The 11280-nt window shown below is 48.8% G+C and overlaps 1 long non-coding RNA gene across 1 annotated transcript in view; it reads right to left on the bottom strand.

Annotated features, from left to right (window-relative positions):
- Positions 1-10741, bottom strand: part of LOC131924399 (uncharacterized) — a 148590-nt gene extending 137849 nt beyond the window's left edge. Inside the window, exons 1-2 of the long non-coding RNA XR_009382885.1 lie at positions 10652-10741; positions 10043-10103 (exon numbers count right to left, since the gene is read on the bottom strand). This is a non-coding gene — a long non-coding RNA (uncharacterized LOC131924399). The remainder of the gene's footprint in view (positions 1-10042; positions 10104-10651) is intronic.
- Between the last annotated feature and the right edge of the window lie 539 nt (positions 10742-11280).

Below are 11280 nucleotides of genomic sequence, written 5' to 3'. Positions count from 1 at the left end.
TCCTGGCTTTACGCAGAAGGAAGCTCTTGGATTGCCTAGAGAGCCAAAATACCAAGTTTCCCAGGAAGCTGTCCAGGCCTCAAGGATGGATCCCAGAGAACCTCTCCCCAGCCACAGAACATGCTGGCCCATGAGCTAAGTGGTTCCAGACATCCCAAAGTCTGTAAGATGGCAGTCAGTCTTCTTCCCACCAACAGGACTATCACAGCATTTTCTGCCTTCATTTAATCTCCAGAATTCTGAGAAGGGCAGGTACTTCCCCATTTCACAGATGAGGAAACCCAAGTTCATGAGCACTGACGCACCAGTCTACTGCCTACTTGATGTCAACAAGCATCTCATACTCAACATGTACAAATCAACTCTGAACTTGAACTCCCCACCCAAACCTGCTCCTCTAGTCACCGCCACTTTGGTCCACGGCACCTCTATTACACCAGCTGCTCTGGCAAAAGCAGTGCCATCCCTGGTGCACACTTGCAGGGCGCACCATCTCCCCAGTAAACCAGGTCAGCCCCTGGGCCACACCCAGGGCCCAGCCCTTCTCATCACCCCCACTTCTGCTACCACATTCCTCGTTTCCACCCACACCCTCCTGGTTCTATGAACCACTGTTAGAGAAGCTGTCCTTTAACACAAAGCTTTAGGGGCTGGAGAGGTGGCTCAGCCATTAAGAGCACTGGCTGCTCTTCCAGAGGGCCCAGGTTCAATTCCCAGCACCCACACGGCAGCTCACACCATCTGTAACTCTAATCCCAGGGAATCTGACCCCCCTCTTCTGTCCTCCACAGGCACTGTACCCACATGGTGCACAGACGTAAGTGTTTACAAAACACTCACACACAAAAAAAAATAAATAAAAAAAAATAAAAACACACTTTGTGCAGAATCCCCGCCAGGGTGTCACCTCACCAGAGCTGCCTGTTGGTAGGCCCCTCTGAATAAAGGGCATCTTCCTGTAAAGCACTTGAAGAGAGCTGCCCACAAGTAAATGAAAGAACAGCAGAATTCCATGTAGCATGCAGCAGAGCCAAGGCTGGGACAGACCTTCAGTGTTCTTTGGCAACAATGAGACCAGATTTACAGCAGCCAACAGACAGCCCTCCCTCCTGGGAGGAAATCCTTACACTTCACTTGGCATAACTGAATCTTCTAATGTAGAATCAATATGACACTGGATTCCCAACAACAAATTAAAATGGAAATGCTAACTTTACAAAGACAGAAATTTTCCCACTAGGCCAGTGGTTCTCAACTTTCCTAATGCTGCAACTCTTTAATATAGCTCCTTATGTTGTAGTGACCCCCCAACCATGAAATTATTTTTGCTGCTACTTCCTAACTGTAATATTGCTACTGTTATGAATGATAACATACATATTTTTGGAAACAGAGGGTCACCAAAGGGGTCACAACCCACAGGGAGAGAACTACTGTACTGGGTAGCCTAAACATGGGCTATCTGGCAGCACGGGCAAATGCCAAGTTGACTGGCAAAGCACTGGCACTGAGTTCTCCAGCGCGTCTGCACATGGTGACCATGTTTCAAGAGCACCGTGCACAAGCATGTAGTGCTCTCAGACTCAGAGCAGAGCACCCCCAAGGCAGGCTTCTCACACCAGACCCTCCCAATCACAGGGTATGAGTGAGTCTCTTGGGTGATACTAGTAACAAGAAAGAAGGCTGGAGGACCCAGAAGTGTCATTACCAAAATGACCTGGAAGGAAACCGTCCAGAGCCAAGTCTAAATAGTGATTAGTTTTGTATCAGAATGAAACTATTACTTAAAGTACTAACCATTACAGAATTTTCTTGCTAAAATGTCTTAAAAGTTTAAAAAAAAAACCCTAAATCTTTCTTAAAGAGCTTTCAAAAATGTTTCTAGTATCAACTACTCAAATCTACCTTAAATCTCATTGATTACAACAATTAACTCCTACAAGGTTAACAGTAGGTTCTAAAGAAAACTCAATTCAGCCCACCAAACCCCCAATGCAGAGAGTGCTTGGTGTGTAGGTATACAACAATGAACAAACAGAAGACTAAGATCTAGAAGGTTATGACCCATCCCGACAGCTGACGGTGAAACCCAGAGCTACCCAGAACCAGGAAGGTGTCTAGGTTCTCCAGGAATGGACTGGATGTGAAGTGGGAGAAACAAAGACTTGGAACCCCCTGAGTCTTCGGGGTAACTGTAGCCAAGATACATTACAGGCAGTTTCCTTTAGTTTTCTTAATTAGAAAAGCACTTGATAAAATACATTTTGCCAAAGCCTATCTCCTTGGAAACCAGGAAACAACACTGTCTCTTTTTTTCCTCCACATAAAGAACATTTAATAAGGACTATTTCCATAATAAACAGCTTCAACTGTTTTGTGTCAGAAGTAAAACAGGTAGCCTTCTCTAAATGAATAAATAGGCAAGGGCTGGAGAGATGACCCAGTGGTTAAGAGCACTCACTACCTGCTCTCCAGAGGACCTGGGGGTTCGGTTCCTGATACTCACAGAGGAGCTCACAGTTGGACTGTAACTCCAGCCCCAAGGAATCCAACACCCTCCTCTGGTCTCAGTGGGCACCAGACATGCACATGGTGCAGGTACATACATGCAGGCATACATACAAAATCAATGTTTAAAAAATGTAAATAACTTCTAGAGACATCATTGAAGAGCCTTCCCATGAGACTATGAGAAGAGTTAACAAGTGGAGTTGAGAATGAATACCCAGTGAGAGGCTAAGGAGACCGCTCAGTCAGTAAAGTTCAAGGGCTTGAGGTCCATCCCCAGAACCCACAGAAGAGCCAAGTGTGGTAGGGAGGTGAGTATATACAGGCAGATTCCCTAGGGCTTGCTAACCAGCCAGCCTCACCGACTCCAGATCTCCAGCCTAGTGAGAGACCTGTCTCAAAAAATAAAAAGATAAAAACAAAAATGCATGGCACCCGAAGAACCACCCCCAAGGCTGACCTCTGGCCTCTACACAGAATACCCACTGAGTTAACATCCAACCGTCAAGATCAATTCAAGGTCCTTTCTGAAGCTTCCTCAAGACAACAGACTCTGCATGTTCTCTGCCAGTCAGGAGATGCTGGAAACAGCTCTTAGCATACTGCTTTCAAATCTACAGCCTCACTCTTACTCTGTCATTTAAATCACTTTACTTTCTTCCCTAAATGAACTTTAGGGAAGGAAAAGACAGACAACAAGAGACTGACTTTTCTAAAGAGCATCAGGACAAGGTCTCTTTAAAAAAATAAAAATAAAAATAAAAATAGCCAGGCGGTGATGACACAGGCCTTTAATCCCACAAGTGGATCTCTGAGTTAGAGGCTAGCCTGTCCTACAGAGGGAGTTCTAGGACAAAGAAATCTACACAGAGAAACCCTGTCTTGAAAAACTGAAAACTCAGGACAGCCAAGAGTTGAACACAGCCAGCCAAAAGGAAGACAGTTCTGACCTATACTACAGGCTGTCATCCTTGAGGACAGGGTGCCTAGTGAAATGAGGCAACCACTTAGGGGGCTAGGATAGGAGGGAGTGAGGGCTGCCTAATGGACAGTTTCAACTCTCGAGCTCTAGTTCACAAAAGCGGGAGTGAGCTTAACACCACTGAACTATACACGTGTGTTTCTACCACATCGTTTTTAGTGGACCAAACAATTACCAAACTGAATGGACAAGTTCCAAAAACACTGCAAAATTGCCCGCCCTTACCTGTGGGCGGCCGGTTCTAGATTTCTTCCAAACTACCTTTTTCAGTAAACAGAACTCTACTGAAGATTAGCGAGTTGGGGATGGAACTCTCCTTTTCATCTATCCAAAATGAAATTTCAATGGCCCCAGAGAGCTACACTGCTACAATGATTCACCTGGTTGTCAAACACAGATCCAAAAAGCATATACAGCCACTCTGGAAAACAGCAAGACATAATCACCTGCCAAGCGTCTTCCAACACCCACCCACCTGATTACCCTGCTCACCCTGGACCTTGCTGTGATGCACCAGCCACAGCATTCCTTATTACCTCCCAACACACCCAAGCTGCTTCGGGCTACATTATTTTGAAAACACCCTCCAGAACAATCCCACCAAAGAAAGGTTAGACCCCACCCATGAACTGTTAACAAGCCCTTCTGTGACACACACACACACACACACACACACACACACACACACACAACCTCCTCCCCCACAAGCACTCCAGGACTCTTACCCACTTAAACATGATTTCCTTATACAAATCAACACCCTTCTTATACTGCTACAAGTCAGCACTAAGGTCCTACGTTTAGAGATAAGAATGAAACTAAAGTCACATAGGAATTTCTCTAACTGGACACAGTGTTAGGAACCACACTCAAGCTTGGGCACAGTTCCCTCACACAACTGAGCTAGAGGTCACACCCCCATCATTGCTGCCTCCACCACCACCACACCACACCACACCCACATACACACACCAACCATCGGCTACTCAGAAGACAAACTAGTGAAATCTTCCCAAGTCTCCAGTGGAGCCTGGAAAGAGGGAAAGCTTGATCAGCTCCACATTGACCTTCATTTCAAGAACAGACAGGTGTTTTTCTCAAAGTCTCTGGGTGACAAGCAGTATGGTAGCATATGGTTCAGGAGTCATAACTGGGCTGCTCTGTAGGGAGGGGAAGTAGGAATGCTGGGGACTGACCCCAGAGCCTCACAAATGCTAAGCAAGTCCTTGACACCACTGAGCCCACAACTCCGCTTGTTTTTTGAGTATATGAGAAAATGCTGACTTTCCATTTAGTCCTTGAAGGTACACCCAGGTATCTTGAGCATCCTCTTACAGACACCTCCTAATAAACAATACTCTTCCCGAAGACAGTTCAGTACCGCTTCTCTGAGTGCATGAAAAGAAATACAAGGGGCTTAGAATACACTCAAGTGAAATCTACCATTTATTATATGAAAACATTAATCACAGAAAGGTAATATAGGAAGCTAAGGTAAAGGACACTAATTAGGGCTGTGGGTGTCCCATCAGTGGTAGAGCACTTGCCTGACTCCAGTCTCCTTTACTGGATAAAGTGGAGGTGGGAGGGGGAAGATGGAGGAGGAGGGAGGGAGGGAGGGAGGGAATCCCGATGATAGTAGAGTCCCAGACTCCAGGACCATGAGCAGCTGGCACACAGCCCTCTCTCTGCTTTTGAATTTCTCAATAGCTACTTCTGAGATCAGAACTCATTACAAAAGGAAGCAAGGCTCTGAATGAACCACAAAAACAATCAATGGCCGCACCTGTTCACACTCTGGTAAAGGGCTCAGCTCAAGAAACGAAGGAGCCCCAGGAAACTGTGGCTGGATGTCCTTACAGCCACAGCAGTCTCTGAGCGACCCCTCTGTAAAACCAGCAACTCTCCATCTCCAAGCCAGTATTCCTCAGAAAGCTTAGTCTCCCATCTAACATTATGTAAGTGCCTGTTTCCCACAACTTAAAGTTAGGCATCCTACAGATCTAATTAGAGAGAGAACTGTAGCATAAGTAACCAATTAGAACCCATCAGCTGGAAGTTCTCATCTCAGACCTCCAGAATCAACAGCTTTGCCTTCCTTACAGAGCACTACCAAGACCCTCATGCCCCTCTGTGCCATTTTGGAATCACCTCTCTAAATCTTTAACAAAACACATTCATTCCCATACTCAGGAAGCAGAGGCAGGCGATCTCTGTGAGGCCAAGGGCAGCCTGATCTACATGGTAGTTCCAGGCCAGCCAGGGTGACAAAGTGAGACCCTGTCCCAAAAGAAAATCTCTTTGCTTCTGGGGTCACCTTATTCCATCTAGACAGAGGAAATGGAGAAGATGGTTAAGGACATGGTTAAGTGCATCTTCAAAAGATGCACTTAGATGTTTTTCCTCACCTTCCTGGTTGCAAAGTAGACTAAACTCTGTTGTTCTGTCCCTTGTTCAAATGGCCTGTGCTCAAGAGAACTGGAGCCAGGGGAATTGTTCCCACCTTCCCATGGCTCACATACCAGATCTCATCAAAAGCGCATCCCAAAAAAATGAGCTATCAGGAATAATCAACTTAAATGTACGTCTGAAAAGCAAAGTGCCATGCAAGAATGTTTTGTTTTTAATTATCAAGGCATACAACTGAAAGCAAAAAGACCATGAGGCCCATTCCCAACGCGCAAAAAGCAGAAGTGATTTGCCTGGGCTGGGCTGTCAATCTTCAGAGATACAGCACACAACCTCTTCGTGAATCTTGCAATGAAGTTACGCTTTCCCCTCCACCCCAGAACGGGGCGGCCCCACTCCTAAATGTCATCTTCAGCCAGCAGGGATGTTTCTTCTCTCCAGACTCAGATCACACCAGGGGGTAGACAGTCCTACACAAACCTGCTGGGTTGCCCAGAGAGGGCTCCAACAACCAGCTCCTGCTGCGTCTGCAAGTCTGCAATCCTCCACCCGACTGCCCCTCACCCCCACACACACCCCATGCAACCCTTCCACAGAACTAATGGACAAACCACAAGTTGCCATTGTTCCAGAAACAAGGCAAGGGCAACTCCTTTCTTTTGCAAATAAACTTAAGAAAAGATGGACAAGAAAGTTTGACTTTTCTAAAGAGCACCAGGACACCAGATGATAAAGGTATCTTTAGAAAATAATAATAATAAAGCCTCCATGCTCCACTGAGCAGAAACTTTAACTAAGGACTCCTTTTTCCATAACTAAGCTATCTGAGCAAATCCAAAGCTCAGGTACCAAACAGGACATCGATGCCACCTTCAGAGCTTTCCAAACTAAATGTAGCTATTATTTCCTTCAGTTTTGCTTCTCTCTTCCTTAGTATTTAATAATCTCGGAATACTTAACTATGAGGAAGAAGAGGAAACAAACTTCAGCACAGTAGAAAAAGAACAAAAGTGAAACAGAGGAGCATGTTTAAAGCAGGAAGGCCACTTGCCCTGAATCTGGCTGTATCTAGTTTTATAACCTACAAATCATGTCCACTCCCTGGGCTTGGAGCTCCTCACTTGCAAAGTGGGAAGACTGGACCAAAGGAATTATGCTCCACCTTCCTCCAGCCACCCATGAATCTGCTCATCACAGGATAGGAAAATGCAATTGCAAATGAGACTTTAGTTACAAAGTATTTTTATACACACATTCTGGTAGAGTACTGTAGCAAAGCTGCCACCCAACTGTGAGCTCAAGCTGCAGCACAAGACAGGGAGCTCAGAACCAGGGGTTCAGCTATATTTTAAGACCACCCCAGCCAGAGAGTGGCAGAGCAGGTATTTGAAAGCCACACCTTCTGAAGACAAGTATTTTAAACCTTTTAAATAAGTTGAAAAATCAAAACTGCCTCATGTGCAAAACCTTGGACCCGGGGGTATCTTCATACACTAAGCTATGGGAGGACCCATGATCCCGGAGACCAACAGTTCCCAGGCCAAGAATGATCATGCCCACCACTGGAGTCACAGAAACCAAGAGAAACACTTCACTGATGGCGGCACTCAGTAAATACCACTTGCCTGGCAAGGCTCAAAAGGTTACAAATGAAGGGAAATTACAGGACAATTTATTTTTCATATTCTGACATTCAGCTTCTGTTATGAGGAACAAAACAAAGAAGCTTGCTCCATCAGAGTTCAAGCCCTTAGGGGGTGGGGGGAGTTGCTATTTGTCTTCCTCGGCAAAAATCCAATCTGGCTAGTGAACCAAAATGCTCAAATCTAAGAAGTAACCTGAAAACCTTCGTGATAGCCATACCATTTGTGCAATGGCTGGACCTTTGATAATAAAAATACAGATAGACAAGAGGCACCAAGCCTTATCATTTACCACATAAACCTTCCACTAAGTTAGCCAAGAATTTGATCTCAGAGTTTGGTGCCACTTATACTGCTACTGTCTGGGCTCTAAGAGATCATTTAAAAAGTCATTGATTTAAAAAGTCAAACTGCAACTGAAAATACAACACATGCACACCTTAACTCAACCAAGATCCCAGAGCTTATACAACTGCTAATCTCAAGCCATCCTCAATCTACAGAATGTTAACAGTTATTAGGAAGCTCTTTAAAAAGTTGCTTAAAAAAAAAAAAAATCAAGCAAGAAGACTACACCACTACTACACACGTAATTCAAAGCAAACATGAAATAAATATAAAAGCCAGGAAATACCACTGAAAATGTGAGTCAAAGGAAGAGTTAAACTAATCTCAGGATGTCATTTTAGTGACGAGAGGATGACTTACTTCCAAGAGTCCAAGTCGGCCTTCCGCAGAACCTTGACATGGAGTCACAGCTTGACTAAGTCTGAAAGTTCAGGGCCCCAGGACCATGATTCCCAACTCAAAGAGCAGGCCCCGGAACTGCAGAGCAGCTAACACCTACTGACTGTCTCTGGCCACTTGCTAAACCCGTTTTCTCTTTCTTGGTCGACTGGAGAAATCTAATTAATGATAGTCAATTTCGGGAGTCCTTTAGTGAGGTAAGAAAAAAAAGCCTCCAGTGACAGAGAAGAAAGTCAGCACTCCAAACGTCTTATTTTGCCCCAACCATTTATGTTCACACCATCACCCAAGTCATTTTAAAACACTATTGTTAATGCCTTAGTGTCAATAACGTATTTCATGGGAAAATGCTTTAGTAATAATATTCTAGTTAATAACTGGGCTGTCACCTCATAGTTGGACACATCAGTGACCATAAATTGCTTTACTTAAACCTTTTAACTGCTCTGCATAATCCTATCAGGTTTTTTTTCCATCCTAGTAAAGGCATCTTAATTGCAGCTTTGAGGGAAAGGAAAAGGGGATGTGGGAGAGTCGTTAAACCAAGATACAGAAAATCATTCCTGTCCCTAAACGAGGTTGCAGGAGCAATTCGGTTAAGACTTTATGTTGTGGTTGTCCAACACATTCAGCCAGAGAACCTTTGCACTGGAAGATACTCCATTCGAGAAGCCAGGAGAAAGTTGACACTGAACTCCCACTGAGTACCAGTATAAAAAAGAATGGCTTTAAGACTCTGAGTCAGAGTTTCAACATGAAAGGCTCGCTTTATAGAGGAAACGCCAACCCCAGTTCATCCAGATAGACCTGGAACCTGATGAAAGCCGACACCTCCCTCTGAAATTTGCATCGCATCACTGGCTCGAGTTTAGAAATATAATCGTGTACCAGGTAGTATGAATTTCAGTGAAGGCCGCCTCTCAACTAGACGTCAGGAAAAATCAAATCTACAAAGCCCCAAGGCAGTCTAGAAGCTACCCATCCCCAAATGCTTCCCCTTCCAAGAGGAATGCCAACAATCCAGCACAACACCTCCCTTGAAAGCTATTTCCCGTGCCTCTGGTTTTGGACACGGTGAGCCCCGATGAAATTTCAACCTGCCCAACGCGACTGCTTACCCACGTCGAAAAGCCACGGAGCGATTTACGATCCTGGCAAGTTGCCTTTAAGGTCAGGAGCGAAGTTGGACAGGGCAAAGAGAGAAGTTCTTTATGCAGCACCCTTACGCCTCTCGACCCTCGGGAGGTTTGCTTCCTCCAAGAAACGCAGGTTGGAGCATCCTCGGATGCCAGTCCCCAGGGTCCCCCAAGAGGGAAATGAACACCCTCAAGACTGCAGCCCAAGGTCTCCCTAACCCACCATTAGCCAACTGGGGCCTTGCTCCCTCCAGCACACCTGCAAAGCGCTCACCGGGTGACGGATGAGGAAGGGTCGCTCCGAGGAGCCCAAAACCGCAGGGTGAGCACAGCCACCAAGCGGGGGACACGGGGCTCAGGGCCTCTAGGGGAGCAGATCCGGATCCCGAGGTGAGAACGTGCGCGCGCGCCGGGCGCGGTGGAGCGCAGACTCGCCCCCGCCGGGATCGCGATCCCCAGCACGCCACCAAATCGGAAATCAAACTTTCAGCGGCTGTGAGCGTCCCGCTCCGGGGCCGAGAATCCCCGGCCAGGGACGGCACAGGGGATTGTCAGGAGTGCCGCTCCGCCCCCGCCCCCGCCCCCCCACTCCCAGCCCTGCCCCCGGGGCCACTTACCGCTTGGCCTGGGCTTCCCGGTGCTGCCGCGCGTCCGGGGCGCGTCGTCCGCGCGCTCTCCCTGGGGAGAAAAGAGAAAGCGTGCAGACGGTCGGGGCGCGCTCGCTCGTTCGCCGCCGCCGCCGCCTCCTCTGCGGAGATCCGAGCGCCGGGCGTAGGGGCCGCGGGGGCGGGATCAGCGCGGCTCCCCAGCCGGGCTCCGAGGACGGACGATCCGCAGCGGCCGGGCTTCGGGCGCCACGGGGGCCACAGGGACCAGTCCCCGGGCATCCACTATTGTGCAGGCGCCCGGGCCCCAGCTCGCGCCCTCGAGCCCCCCATCCCGCCCGCCGGCCGGCCGGCTCCCGGGGACGACGAGCGCGCGGGCGCCCAGGGAGCGTCCCGGCTGCGGAGCTCCGCGCTGGGCGCGGTGGAGAGGGGGGGAAGTTGAGTGGCCGCGGGGGAGGGGACAGGTAACTGCCCACGGGGGCTGGAGGACCAGCGCAGGGACGACGGGCGCGGGAAGGGAGCCCGGGACGGCGGCGATGGGCGCGCTGCGGGCGGCCTCCGAGGCCCACCCACCCCACCCCCCTCGACCCTCTCCCCCCCGGGACTCGGCGCCGCACTGACTTTCCGCTCACTCGCTCACGCACGTACTGAACTCGCTCACAAAGTTGCCGGCGGTGGCGGCGCTGCACTGGCCCTTCTCCCCGCCCCATCCCTTCCTTCCCTCCCTCCCTCCCTCCTCTCCTCTCCTCCCTCCTTCAGTCTCGGGTGAGATCACCGCGGCTGGGTTCTGCGCTCCGGCAAGTCTCGCGAGACTTGAGCCCAGCTCCGGCCGGGGGGGAAGTGGAAGCCGGGTAGCGAGGACCGCGGAACTTCTGGTTGCCATGACGACTCGACCGCCGCCGGGTGCTGTTTTCACCTGCCTCCTCCGCTGCCCCGGGCCTAGCTAGCTAGCAGTGGGGACGGGAAGGCTGGAGCCTTCCGTAGACCTGCGCCCGCCGCGGACCTGGGTGCTTTTGGCCGGAGAGGTTCTGGGACTCTCGAAGCCAGGACATCGCTCTACTTCTGAGTGCCCACCATGTACTCAGTTTATCAGCCTTCCTGCGTAAAAAATCTCATTCCCCAGCCCCCGCAAGATGCCTTCCTTTCCGCATCCTAACGCCCCCACGAGACAGCTCCTTGAGCACATGGCTCACTTACGTTGGTATTCTCAACGCCTCTGCAGGCTTTTTGCCTAGTAGGTATTTTGTGTC

Source organism: Peromyscus eremicus, chromosome 14 (assembly GCF_949786415.1).
Source record: "Peromyscus eremicus chromosome 14, PerEre_H2_v1, whole genome shotgun sequence".
In the NCBI taxonomy this organism is placed as follows: Eukaryota; Metazoa; Chordata; class Mammalia; order Rodentia; family Cricetidae; genus Peromyscus; species Peromyscus eremicus.
Note: the sequence above shows the minus strand (reverse complement) of the source record. Positions and strands in the feature narration are given on the sequence as shown.